Genomic DNA, 12,334 nt, shown 5'->3' with positions numbered 1-12,334 from the left:
GTTCTAGGGACAGGATATTACTTGAAAGAATATCTTTATTCATCTATATTATAAAATTGACTCCAGTGCTCTGGCAAATACTACCTTGATAATGTTGCTGCATTTATTTCCTCTGGACTTATGAGTTCACAGAACCTATCCTATTCAACTATCATTCTAATATTATCAACAAGGTAAGTTGTTGTATGTAGGGCCCATATGTCAAATCATGCACAAAGTACAATATTCTTAATTAAAATTGACAGATTTTTAAAGTGTCATTTGGAGTTTTTTTTAAAATGTTTTTTTCTGCAGTAAATAGGGTGTTTGGAGACTTAGTAAAAGCATCTAAATCCATCAGATTTGGATGGACCAACTTTTAAGATGATTTCTAGAACCAACCCAAACCTTCTAAAATAACATTTTTTTTAAAAAAAGATGTGTGCTATGGAATTTCTGGAACTTCAGTAATTTCCACATTTTGTTGTTTTGTTATCCCGCCTGTTCATTGCTGTCTATACTTTTATTTTGGAGGATATCGAGGAAATGGGGAGCTTTTAACACTGTGCATTGCTTTGGAGTTTAACTTGCAGACTGATGGCTACCAGGTAAGGTAGTGAGGTTATCTGCTAGGAAGAAAGGAAAACCGCTAAAGCCTCAAGGATTTTGGGAATAAAGTAGGGGCTCCTGGGGCCAAAATAGAGGCTAACCTTAAGACTTGAACCACTTGAGGCTTGTATGGGATGCCTCAACTCTGGTGAATAAAACGCTACAGCCTGTGCAGGGCAGAGACGACTGGGCATGCAGATGTGTCACATCCCTCACTCTATAAAGAGCAAGTAGGAGAAGAGGAAAAGAGTGGTCAGAGAGAGCAGAGAGAAAAATATAAGAGACTGAGCTTACCCTAGGTTTCAGGTACATTTTTGGATCTGAGGAAGATCTGTGGAGCGATATCAACATATTGCTGCAATAGCTTCCTACTAGGTCTTCCTTTTTCTGCTCATTGCTTCTTGTGGTCTATTTTCAGTCACAGCCATAGTAGACCTGTTATGCTGGATCTTATCAGTTCTCCTCTATAACCTTTCAGTGACTTCCCCATTTAAGTTAGAGTAAAATTGTTCAACAATAAAAATGGAGAAGAGAATATTCTAGACTGAAGGAAATGGCACAGGTCAGAGCAATTAGGTAAGGGGAAAAAAAAAAAAAGGAAAAAGTATACAAATTGGAAAGGAAGAAGTAAAACTATATCCAAATAGTGTGACACTGGTGCAAAGATATACAAATAGATTGATGGAACAGAACTGAAAGCCCAGAAAGAGAGACACGCAGCTCTGGCCAATTGATTTTTGACAAGGTGCTGAGTATATGCAGTGGAGAAAGAATAGCCTATTTAACAAATGGTGGTGTGAAAACTGGATATCTATATCCAGAAAGATGAAATTAGATTCCTACCTCACATTATATACAAGAATCACTCAAAATGGGTCAAGGACCTAAGTATCAGGGCTAAAACTAGAAAACTCTTAGATGATACCAAAGGGGCAAATCTTCATGATCTGGGATTAGGCAATGGATTTTTAGTTCTCATATCAAAAGTACAAGCAATGAAAGATACAATAGATAACTTGGATTTCATTAAAAGAAAGTTTTGTGCTTTAGAGGAAATTATGAAGAATGTGAAAAGACAACCTATGGAATAGGAGAAAATAGTTTCAAACCATATATCACATAAGGGTTTAATATCCAAAATATGTAAAGAAATTTTACAATGCAACAATCCGATTTAAATATGGGCAAAGGACTTGAAGAGACATTTTTCCAAAGAAGATACACAAATGGTCATTAAAACACAAGAAAATATGGTCAACAGCTTTAGCCATTAAGTAAATGCAAATCAAAAGCACAATGAGATGGCTATTTAAAACAAACAAGCAAACAAACAGAAAATAACAAGTATTGGAGATGATGCACAGGAATTGAAAGTCTAGTGCATTGCTGGTGGGATGCAAAATAATGTAGCCACTATAGAAAGTAATATGGAAATTCATAAAAATGTTAAATACAGAATTATCACATGATCTGGCAATATTGCTTCTAGGTATATACCCAAAGTGAGTAGAAACAGGGTCTGAATTACATGCTTGTACATTATTGTTTATCGCAGCATATCCACAATGGCCAAAAGCTGGAAACAACCTAAGTGTCCATTAACCGAGGAATGGATAAACAAAATGTGGTACATACACACGATGGAATATTATTTGGTCATAAGATAGAATGAAATCATGAGACATGCTATATTTTGGAAGGACTTTGCAAATACTATGTTCACTGAAATAAGCAAGGCACACAAGGACAAAAATTGTATTGTATCATTTATAAGAGATATCTAGAAATAACAAATTTGCAGATAGAAAGCAGATTAGCGGTTACCAGGGTAATGAAGTAGTGGGGAAAGGGGAGTGTTTTTAAAAATAACATAAATTAAATTAAATAATTTAAAAAAAGAAACTGCACAGGTAAGACACAAAGGTAAGGAATTACAGATTGTTCTCAGAACATAACCAGTCTTATAAGTAGAATAATTCATCTGAGTCCTAGAAGGCAAGGTTGATTACTACTAAGAAATAAGAAAGGATATGTAGAATCATAAAATCATGGAATATTAGAGTTGAAAAAGATCGTCAAGTCAAATCGAGATCATAGTATGCAAAGCCTTGAAAGCTAGTTCTTTGGAATAAGTGAATTTTTGAATATTTGTGCACAAGCACGTGTAAGAGTCTGGGAAAGAGGAGATTAGTGCTAAAGATGCTTCTAATGGAAAGGAAAATAAAAGATGAGTTTGAAACGTCTTGACATAAAAGAAAATATAGGAAATGAAATGTGATTCCATTGTAAAAATATCTTTAAGATATTGAGCTTTATTTCCTGTCTTTAACAGAAAAAATAATGCCAAGAAGAGCAATTGACCTGTATATGGAAAAGAGGCAAGTGAGTTGATTTATTTGTTGAGTTGAACAATTCAGAAGGACCCCCAAATAGAAATGCAGCACTGAAATGGAAAGGGTTGCCTGAAGCTTGGAAGGGAGAGCAGGGCTGGAGGAATAGTTTGGTAGCCATTCATACAGAGGTAGTATTTTATTTTATTGCTGAAGGAGGAAGGGAAGAAGGCAGGATAGAGAGGGTCACCGTACAAGTTGTCCCCAAAATGGGGCACTTTTGAGAGTGAAAAGCTGTGGTATTAATAATTATGCCAGGATTGCAGGCTAAACCAGGACTTACCCAAGCCAACTGTGATGTCACATTCTAGAGAGGAAAGGCAGAATGTGGAGACTGTCTTGGGTGGATGATTGACAAGACAGAAACTTGGGAATGGCTAGGGGGAAAGGATGGTAGAGTAAGGGGACTTGCCTACAGGGTCTCTTCTGAGTAGCAAGACCTCGTTTACCAGGAGGGTCTACTGAGCTGGGCAAAAGTCTGGTGAGAGACTATGGGCCCTAATGAAGGCAAATATCACTAGAGCTGTGGGGGATTAAAAAGCTTCTCCTGACAAAATAACATCTTTTGAGGAGTGAAGTATGGCTTTCCGCATCTGTTTGCCACCTATATTTTCTCATGTTAGAAAGTATTTTCTACACTGAAACATGACTAGGCTCCTCCTCAGCATGTCCCAAAACAGTTTTACAGCTCTGAAAGGAATGTAGACGGATGGCTGCCTGTTTCCAGTTCATGCCCTGGATTTACAGGTGCAGGTTGTATAACTCATTGTTACTGAATTTGGAAAATATTTTGAAAGCTTCTAGCATGTCAGGCTCTGTGATTTGGGATAAAATTGGATTTTACCATCTGTTATGTGCCCTTAGTATTTCCTGTGCTAAGAAAAAATTTAAAGGAAACAAAGCAAAGCAAAACAAAAGAAAACACCTGCTCCATGCAAATTTTTTTTTAAGTTTTATTGGGTGACGTTTGAATCGCGCAGGTTACATTGCTTTGTTAAGTGTTAAGTTGTCATGCAAATATTAGTTCTTATATTGTTATTTTTCCTGTAAGTCAAGAATGTCATGGTACGTCTGCCTGGTGTTTCAGTAGATAGCACCCGTTGGGGTGGTGGGTTTTAAACCAGAGCTGCTGGTCAGGAAGGGTCAACTTTTTTTTGGTCTGAGGCAGTAAATCACCTTCTTCTGAGGTGGTTCTGAAAGTTCCAGGAAATTATCTTTGAGGCTTCCAAAGCCATTTCTCTGCATCTTGCCACTTGTCTGGGTTGGATAATGAATTCCACTCATTCAGAGGAAAAGTTCCTTCAGTCTTGGCTTCAAGCAGATGAAATAGCCATTTTCGATCTCTCTCCAATTCTTCGTTATCATAAAATAAATTCCTCTAATCTCTTGCACCAGCTTACATCTATTATAGATCTGCTGAATCAAATGAGCATGTTTGTATACAAAAGCCCTGTGCACTGTCAATAGAATGCTTGCACATGTAAAAAGACACGCAGTAGTTTATGATGTTCATAATGTATTGTTAAAATAGAGGAAGCCATTAGACTGGCCTAACTAACCTTGGCCAATCACTGACTGACAAGTTCATGAAATATGATCCATTCTTGGGAGAGGAAGCCTTTCTGTAAAAGTTTGCTGTACTAGGAGATGGACCTTTAATGCTAGCCAATCAGAAATAGACATGTTAGGAAGGAGCTTTCTACCAGAGCAGCCCAATAAGGCAATGCAGCTTACATATGCAATCAAAACTTGCTTCCATTTTTGTCCTATGTAAGCTTTCCCATTCAATTCCCTTAGCAGAGGTCTTTACTGTTTTTGGCTAGTGCTACCCAATTTGTGAATCACATGTTGCCCAAATAAACTTTAACAAAATTTAAAAATTGTTTATCTTTTGCAGAATTTAACATCAGAAATGGAATCAGAAGGAGACCTCCAAGGGGCTTTGAGATCAAGGAATAACCAGTAGAGCCATTTTAAACTCAAGCTTTCTCACTGCATGCAGCAGAAGTAAGTAAATTTCTCCTGGATATGAGAAAGTTTATTGTGCATGTTAGAACTGAACTGGGTCAAGAGCAGACCTCAGATAAGACACTCACCCTTTGGAAAGGAAAGAAAGTGCGAGGGGCATAGAAGATCTGATTTAAATCATTTTCTTCCTTGTCTAAGGTGTCTGATAATTCTCTACTCTCTGGAACTCCTGCTACTCATGTGTTGAAGAATTATGGACTGGGATCATGTACTTTCTTAGAAACAATGGGTGATTTATACTAAAGATGCTTGGAGCTACAATGGCCATGATGGGGAAGCTTTAGTTTAGAAAAGGTTATTCATTTGAGAGGAGCTCTAGAAAAGAAAAGATCTCCAATATCCCTAAAACAATGGAACACATTTTTTAATTGGCTTATGGAGGCATCAAAAAGAATTAATGATTCCAAAATACCTCATGAAGAGGCTCCTTACTAAAAGCCAATGAAAAACTTAAGCAAGAAGAAGCCAAGAAAACCAATGAGGACTGTAGAAAAACTGGCTTGACTCTACCTGTGCCTTCAGCCCCTTCTCTTTATTCTCCTTTGTCTAATTACTCTGAATCTACTAGCCATCTTTCTCATTTATCCTCTTATTTAGAAGATAAGGAAGAAGAGAAAGCCATTCAGATTAGATACATGCTCCTTAAGGTTAGATCCTCCACAGATCTTAGTGTGCCAATCACCGCCACCTTTAACCCATGGTAAAGGTGGAACTCAAAAGTATAATTAAAGAACTTCTGAAACCCAGGGAAGATCCTCAAAAATTTACTGAAGAATTTAGAATACTAATTGGGGCATGTGACTTTGGATTGATTTACATCTATTCATACACATGCTCTTGGAGCCAGGAGAAGCCTGTAAATGGATGACCAAAGCAAGATAGGAAAATCCTAGAAGGGGTCTTAAAGATACAATGAGGTGGACATCAAAGAATGAATTAAAAAGAGCTCATAGAATAACCAATGATCTCTTAGAGGCTATATCTAAAATTTTATTTCAAAAGACAAATTTGTCCATTATCCAGAAAGATAAATCAGTTACTGACTACACAGTTTGACTTGATATAATTGTATAACACTCTAGACTATAATTGTTGAGTCCCAGATTAAATAAAAGACACTTTATCTTCCAATTTGTCAATGGGCTTTCTCCTGAACCAAGTAGTATGATTGAAAAAACAACAACAACAACAAAAAAGCAAATTAAATTGGAAATCTGCCACTTGACTGAATTGATAAACTTAACAGAACATATTCAAAGAGCCTTGGAATAAGAAAAAACTTAAAAGGCAAATAAATTGATGTCTCTGCATCTGCAGTAATGTAGGAACCAAGACTGCCCCCGGCACCATCTTATTGACCTAGATTCTGGGGACCAAATCAGAAAAATCTAGTACCAAGAAATGTCTGTTTTCATTGCAAACAGCCTGGACATTGGAAGAAAGAATGCCCACTTTTAAATATCCAACAAACCCATGTAGGTCATATGAATGTTCCCATTATCCTATTAGAGGAGGCCCTCGAAACTTTGGTGCTCAATATCAAAGCCAATACTGAAGGGGCTCCAAGGGATCCTCTGGTAAACTTCTTCCTTTAATATCCCTAAACCAGCAAGGGGAGACTAACATTAAGATTGATGGATAACTCTGTACTGCGTTAATAGGAACTAGAGTGACCCTTTCTATTATGAATCTCACCCTCATGAAACAAACAAAAATCCCTTGGAGTAAAAAAATGTTTCTTGGGGGGTTTTCCAACCAAGTCCAGAAGGTTCCTCTATCAAAAACCATACAGATGACTTTTGGGCCTATTACAGAAAAAACATGCTTTCCTTTTGTGTGACACAGATCCAATAAACCTGGGATGAGATTTACTTTCTAAGCTAGGGAGCCATATCAAATTCTCCTATGGGGAAGAGATAACTATAGAATTTTCAGACCTTCCAGAACCTGAGTTACTTTATGCCTTCAGGCAAAAATTGGTCATGATGAGGTCGGTCTTTAAATCTCCCCAAATTGAGACCTTTCTGAAGCTCCCAGTACCTTGTGGACCTCTTCCTCAACTAAAATAGGGAAAATTAAAAGCATTGAACCTACAAAAGTTCAAATAGACTCCTCAAAGCTGTCTCAAAATTGCTGTTTGAAACCAGAAGCTATTCAGGGACTTTCTCCAATAATTGTAGACTTGATTAAATAAGGCCTTGGGATTCCCTGCACAAGCCTCTTTAACTCCTCTATCCTTATGGTTAGAAAGTCAATTGGCCAAGTTTGGAGGTTCGTGCAAGACTTACAGGCAATAAATAACATTGTAATACCAAGATTTCCTGGAGTTCTAAACCCCAACACTTTGCTATCAATGTGTCTTCAGGGCCAAAATGATTCACAGTAATAGTTCTTTGCTCAGCCTTTTTAGTCTTCCAGTTAATGAGGACTGCCAGTATTTGTTGGCCTTTACTTGGAAAACCAGCACTATACTTGGGCAGTGATGCTACAGAAGTTCAATGAGGCTCCCTCCTATTTTCTCCCAAGTCTTATGTCATGAATGACAATCCTGAAATTTCCGAAAAACTCAATCCTAATTCAATATGTAAATGATTTGCTACTTTGTTCCCTCACTAAAGAGGATTCAGAGGCCAACTCTTACAACAATGGGCTTACAAAATACGCAAGACCTCTAAAGAAAAACTCCAGTTCTCAAAAGTAAAGGTATATTACTTAGGAGATGGCTTAATTAGGGAAGGCATTTCATCTTCCTCAGATAGTACAGAAGCTATTCAAAATTTCCCTAGACCAACCACCAAAAGAGAACTTAGAGGTTTCCCTGGACTTGCTGGATATTGTCAGTCTTGAGCTGCAAATTTTTCCCTAATGGCCTCTTCCCATTATGAAATTACTAACAATTCTATCCTAGAACCCCTACCATGGGAGGACAACCATGAACAGAATTTTCTTCGACTTAAATTGGCCCTAGAGCAGCCCCCAGCATTGGGGCCTACAAATTATATCAAACCATTTACCTTATTTTTTCATAAGTATGATAACCAGGCATTAGAAGTCCTCAGGCAAGATCCTGTAGGGAGAAACAGACCCACTGCTTATTTTAATCTACAGCTAGACCATTGACTAAGCCTATATAAACTGCAGCTAAATTGGTAGAAACCTCTTTGGAGTTAGTGTTCGGCAGTGACCTACAGCTATAGATTCTCCACTCTGTAAAAAGCTTGTTCAATTCTGAACAAATTCAACATTTTTCTGCCAATAGACTAACCTTCTTTGGGATTCTACTCCTATCTCCTTCACATTTTCACCATATGCTTCAACTTTCTAAACCCTGATACCTTGTTGCCTCTACCTGACAATAGAAAAGACCACAAGTATGTTGATGCAGTTTCTCAACTCCTTAAAGGACACTTTGCTAAAAAACCCCTGAGTTAGTGTTTTATGTTGATGGATCATTTGCAAAAGACTTCGGAGGAAATTATCAGGCAGGATATGTTCTAACAACTCAATATGATTTAATAGAAAAAGAGATTTAATAGAAAAAGAGAGAGAAGTGGACTTGGCCCAATGGATAGGGCGTCTGGCTACCACATGGGAGGTCCGTGGTTCAAACCCTGGGCCTCCTTGACCCGTGTGGAGCTGGCCCATGCGCAGTGCTGATGTGGGCAAGGAGTGCCCTGCCACCCAGGGGTGTCCCCCACTTAGGGGAGCTCCACACACAAGGAGTGTGCCCCGTAAGGAGAGCTGCCCAGGGCAAAAAGAAAGTGCAGCCTGCCCAAGAATGGTGCCGCACACACGGAGAGCTGACACAACAAGATGATGAAACAAAAAGAAGCACAGCTTCCCAGTGCCGCTGATAAGGATAGAAGCAGTCACAGAAGAACACACAGCAAATGGACACAGAGAGCAGACAACTGGGTGGGGGTGGGGGGAAGGGGAGAGAAATAAATAAAAAAAATAAGTCTTTAAAAAAAAAGAGAGAGAAAAGAAAAAGAGAGCCTCCCCCAATTTAAGTCTGTTCAGCTGACAAGTTATGATTTGACCTGAGCATGTCGGATTGCCAATAACAAAACAGTAAATATTTATACTGATAGCAGATACATATTTGGAGTGGTCTATGAATTTGGTGTATTCTAGAAATGGGGAGGATTTCTATCCTCTAGTAGAACTTTTTTAAAAAATGAGCCAAAAGCTGATGAACTCTTGTCTACTGTTCTATTGCCCTTACAAATTGATATCATAAATATTGAGGCTCATACCCTTAGAACTGAACGTAAATATCAAAGAAATGCAGTAGCTCAATGACATGTGAAATCAGCTACTCAGCAAGTGGCTGAACAAGTTAGGGTGTGCTTCTTGAATGAACTCCATAAAATTGATCCAGGAAAATTAATTTATAATTTGTTGACAGACAGTGCTATGCATCTGATTTAGAACAATAAAAACAGAAATAAAAGGATAACGAGAGGGCTCAGGGAGGGCCCAGATAGTGCCCGGTTCTTCCTGAGTCCTTTAAAATTTATCTCTGCGAAAAGCTCTACATTCCACCACCCACCATATCATTGATAAAATGATTCAGATAATAAAAAATATTGGTGAAGCATTTTCTCTAAGGTGGCCAGAATGGCTTATAATCAGTGTTATCTGCCAAACTCACCATCCAGGAAAAACCATTAAGTCTCAGATGGCATAAATTTACCACCTGCTGGCCTACTTGAACATTTGTTGAATTTCATTCAATTTCCCTCTTTTATGGGTTACCAAAATGTACTTGTTATAGTAGGTCTGTTTTGGTCATGAATAAAGCCTTTCCTTCTAGGAAGGCAGATGCTATCACAGTGGCAAAGAAATTATTAGAAAACATGTTCCTGTTTTGGGGTCTACCTTATTAAATATTGAGTGATCAAGGGATATACTTCATAGGTGGACTAATTAAGCAACTTATTAAAGTCTTTCACATACTCTGGCACTGTAACTGCTCTTACCATCTCTAATCATCTGGAAAGGTATGGTATATAAAAATGAAAATTAAAGAATCCACAGGATTGCCCTAGCCTAAAGTTCTTCCTTTAGCCTTAATGGCTATATGGTCAACTCTTGTTGGAAAAGATAAGCTTATTCCTTATAAAATTGTGACAGGAAGACCAATGTCCTTGATGATAGAACCTCATACATAACCTGCTCTAATAAACTCTGATATAACCAAATACTGTAAAGTTCTAATGCATTATGTCAAGAATATTTCCATCAGGCAAAAGAAGCCTTCTGTGATCCCCCATGTGATGGGGATTTCTCACATGCCTTGGAGCCTGGAGACTGGGTCTTCTGGAAATGACACCAGTGAAAGACTGCCCTTGAGCCCCTAACATGTATTATTCACTACTCACACCACAGCCAAACTTCAAGGTCTTGAACCTTAGGTTCACAGCTTTCAATTTAAGAGGGCTTCTTGAGATTCCTGGAATTGTTAATCTACTAGTGATCTTAAGGTAAAACTGGCCAGGGAATTCTGTTCCCCAGAAACTGATGACAACACAAAGTAGACAGCTTTCCCAAGATCATGGATCAAGTACCTTTTTGTCACTATGCTTAACTTTCCTCTTAAGGTACTCTTCTTCCCTTTTCTCCTATTCCCTACCTATGCTTGGAAAAGTAATGTGGTTAGTAGGATTTCACAAGCAATAGCTGCAGCAATAATCTGAGTGTTATATCTGTCATAACAAAACTAAATCCATCCATGATCTCTGGGACCATTTGGCCACCCAATTACTAATTATGCTTCAGTTTCTTTTCATCAAACTATACAAATAATTGCAAGTCTAGTATGGACACTACACTCAAGATCACATTTACTTTGTTTGAACCTCTCTTGGGCCTGTAAGCTTATTTTAGATATGATGGGTCTAGAAAATTATACAGATACCTTGACAGAATGAGGAATTCTTTCTGTAAGCCTGTTGTATCCCTGAGCAACAAATTTTCTTAACTGCTCATGTCAAACTACAGGACCCAAACCCCAATTGTATGAAAAATTTAAAAGGCAAATACACTTTGGTCAACTCTTTATTTGTACTCCCAAAGCCACATACCCATGATAATAAGTTCAGATGATAGTATTCCCAGCAATGGCTACCCACCTGGATTCTGTGTTCGCTTACTCTAGGTTTTCTGAAGTCCATAGCAATTATTCTCAGAAAATCCCTGATTATTCATTCTTCTCTCAACTGAAATCCTGTGGTTATAAAAAGGGTTTGAGGATTGGAGTTCTCCCCCCTTCCCCCCTAATTTTTGAATAACAAGAAAAATCTGGCACAGCCATCTTTCTCAGAGCTCCAGAAAGCAGTTAAAAGGTTGCAGTAATTGGCAAGGGTAAATTAAGGAAAAGACAACTTAAAAGTAGCAGGAAAGCCTTTTGGCATCTATCTATAAACAATACTACCCTGCCTGGAATTACATGTACTCCACCAGGCTAAATTTTTACTTGGGAAGGATCTATAAAAACAAATACCCTATTTGCCTGGGCACTGAATTGCCTTAATAGTTGGCAAATGACTCAGCAGTGTGCACTTGATCTCCTCACAACCCCTTTATCCACATATAATAAATCAGAAACTGAGTACTGGCATCCTCCTTTACATTTTCATAATCAGTAAAATGAAATTTACCTGGGGGCATCTATAATTCAGAATTAGTTTCCTTTGGCAGGTCTCTTCTCCCTTAGATGGGAATTAATGTTAGTGAAGCCATGATTAGAAATTTATCTGCAACCCTAGGTGCACTTGCTGATGAAACCACTAAAGCAGGGGTTCTTAACCAGGAAGTCCGTGAGCTTGAATTGAAAATTCAGAACATTATTTTTGTGGACATGTGTTAGTGCAGGTGTGATATATTTATTAAATAATGTACCGTATAGCTTGGACTTATGAGGTTCATGGTTTTACCTGACTGGCAAAGGGGTCCATGGAACTAAAAAGGTTAAGAACCTCTGCACTAAAGCCATAGCTGCCCATTTTAGTTTCCTAGGCTGCTCTAGCTAATACCATGAAATGGTTTGGCTTAGCGATGGGAATTAATACACTTACAGTTTTGACACAGGGAAAATGTCCAAATCAAAGCATCATCAAGGTGATGCTTTCTTCCCAAAGACTGGCTGCTGGTGATCCTTGGCTCCTCTACCACCTGGTAAGGCACATGGTAACATCTGTTGGTCTCTCCCTTCTCTTTGGAATTTTGTTGATTTTACCTTCTTGCTTCTACGGCTTTCTCTCTCTGTGTCTGAATTTCATTCTCTTGTAAAGGCCTCCAGTAATAGGATTAAGACCCATTCTAAC

This window comes from Dasypus novemcinctus, chromosome 15, assembly GCF_030445035.2.
Source record: "Dasypus novemcinctus isolate mDasNov1 chromosome 15, mDasNov1.1.hap2, whole genome shotgun sequence".
NCBI classification, from domain to species: Eukaryota; Metazoa; Chordata; class Mammalia; order Cingulata; family Dasypodidae; genus Dasypus; species Dasypus novemcinctus.
Note: the sequence above shows the minus strand (reverse complement) of the source record.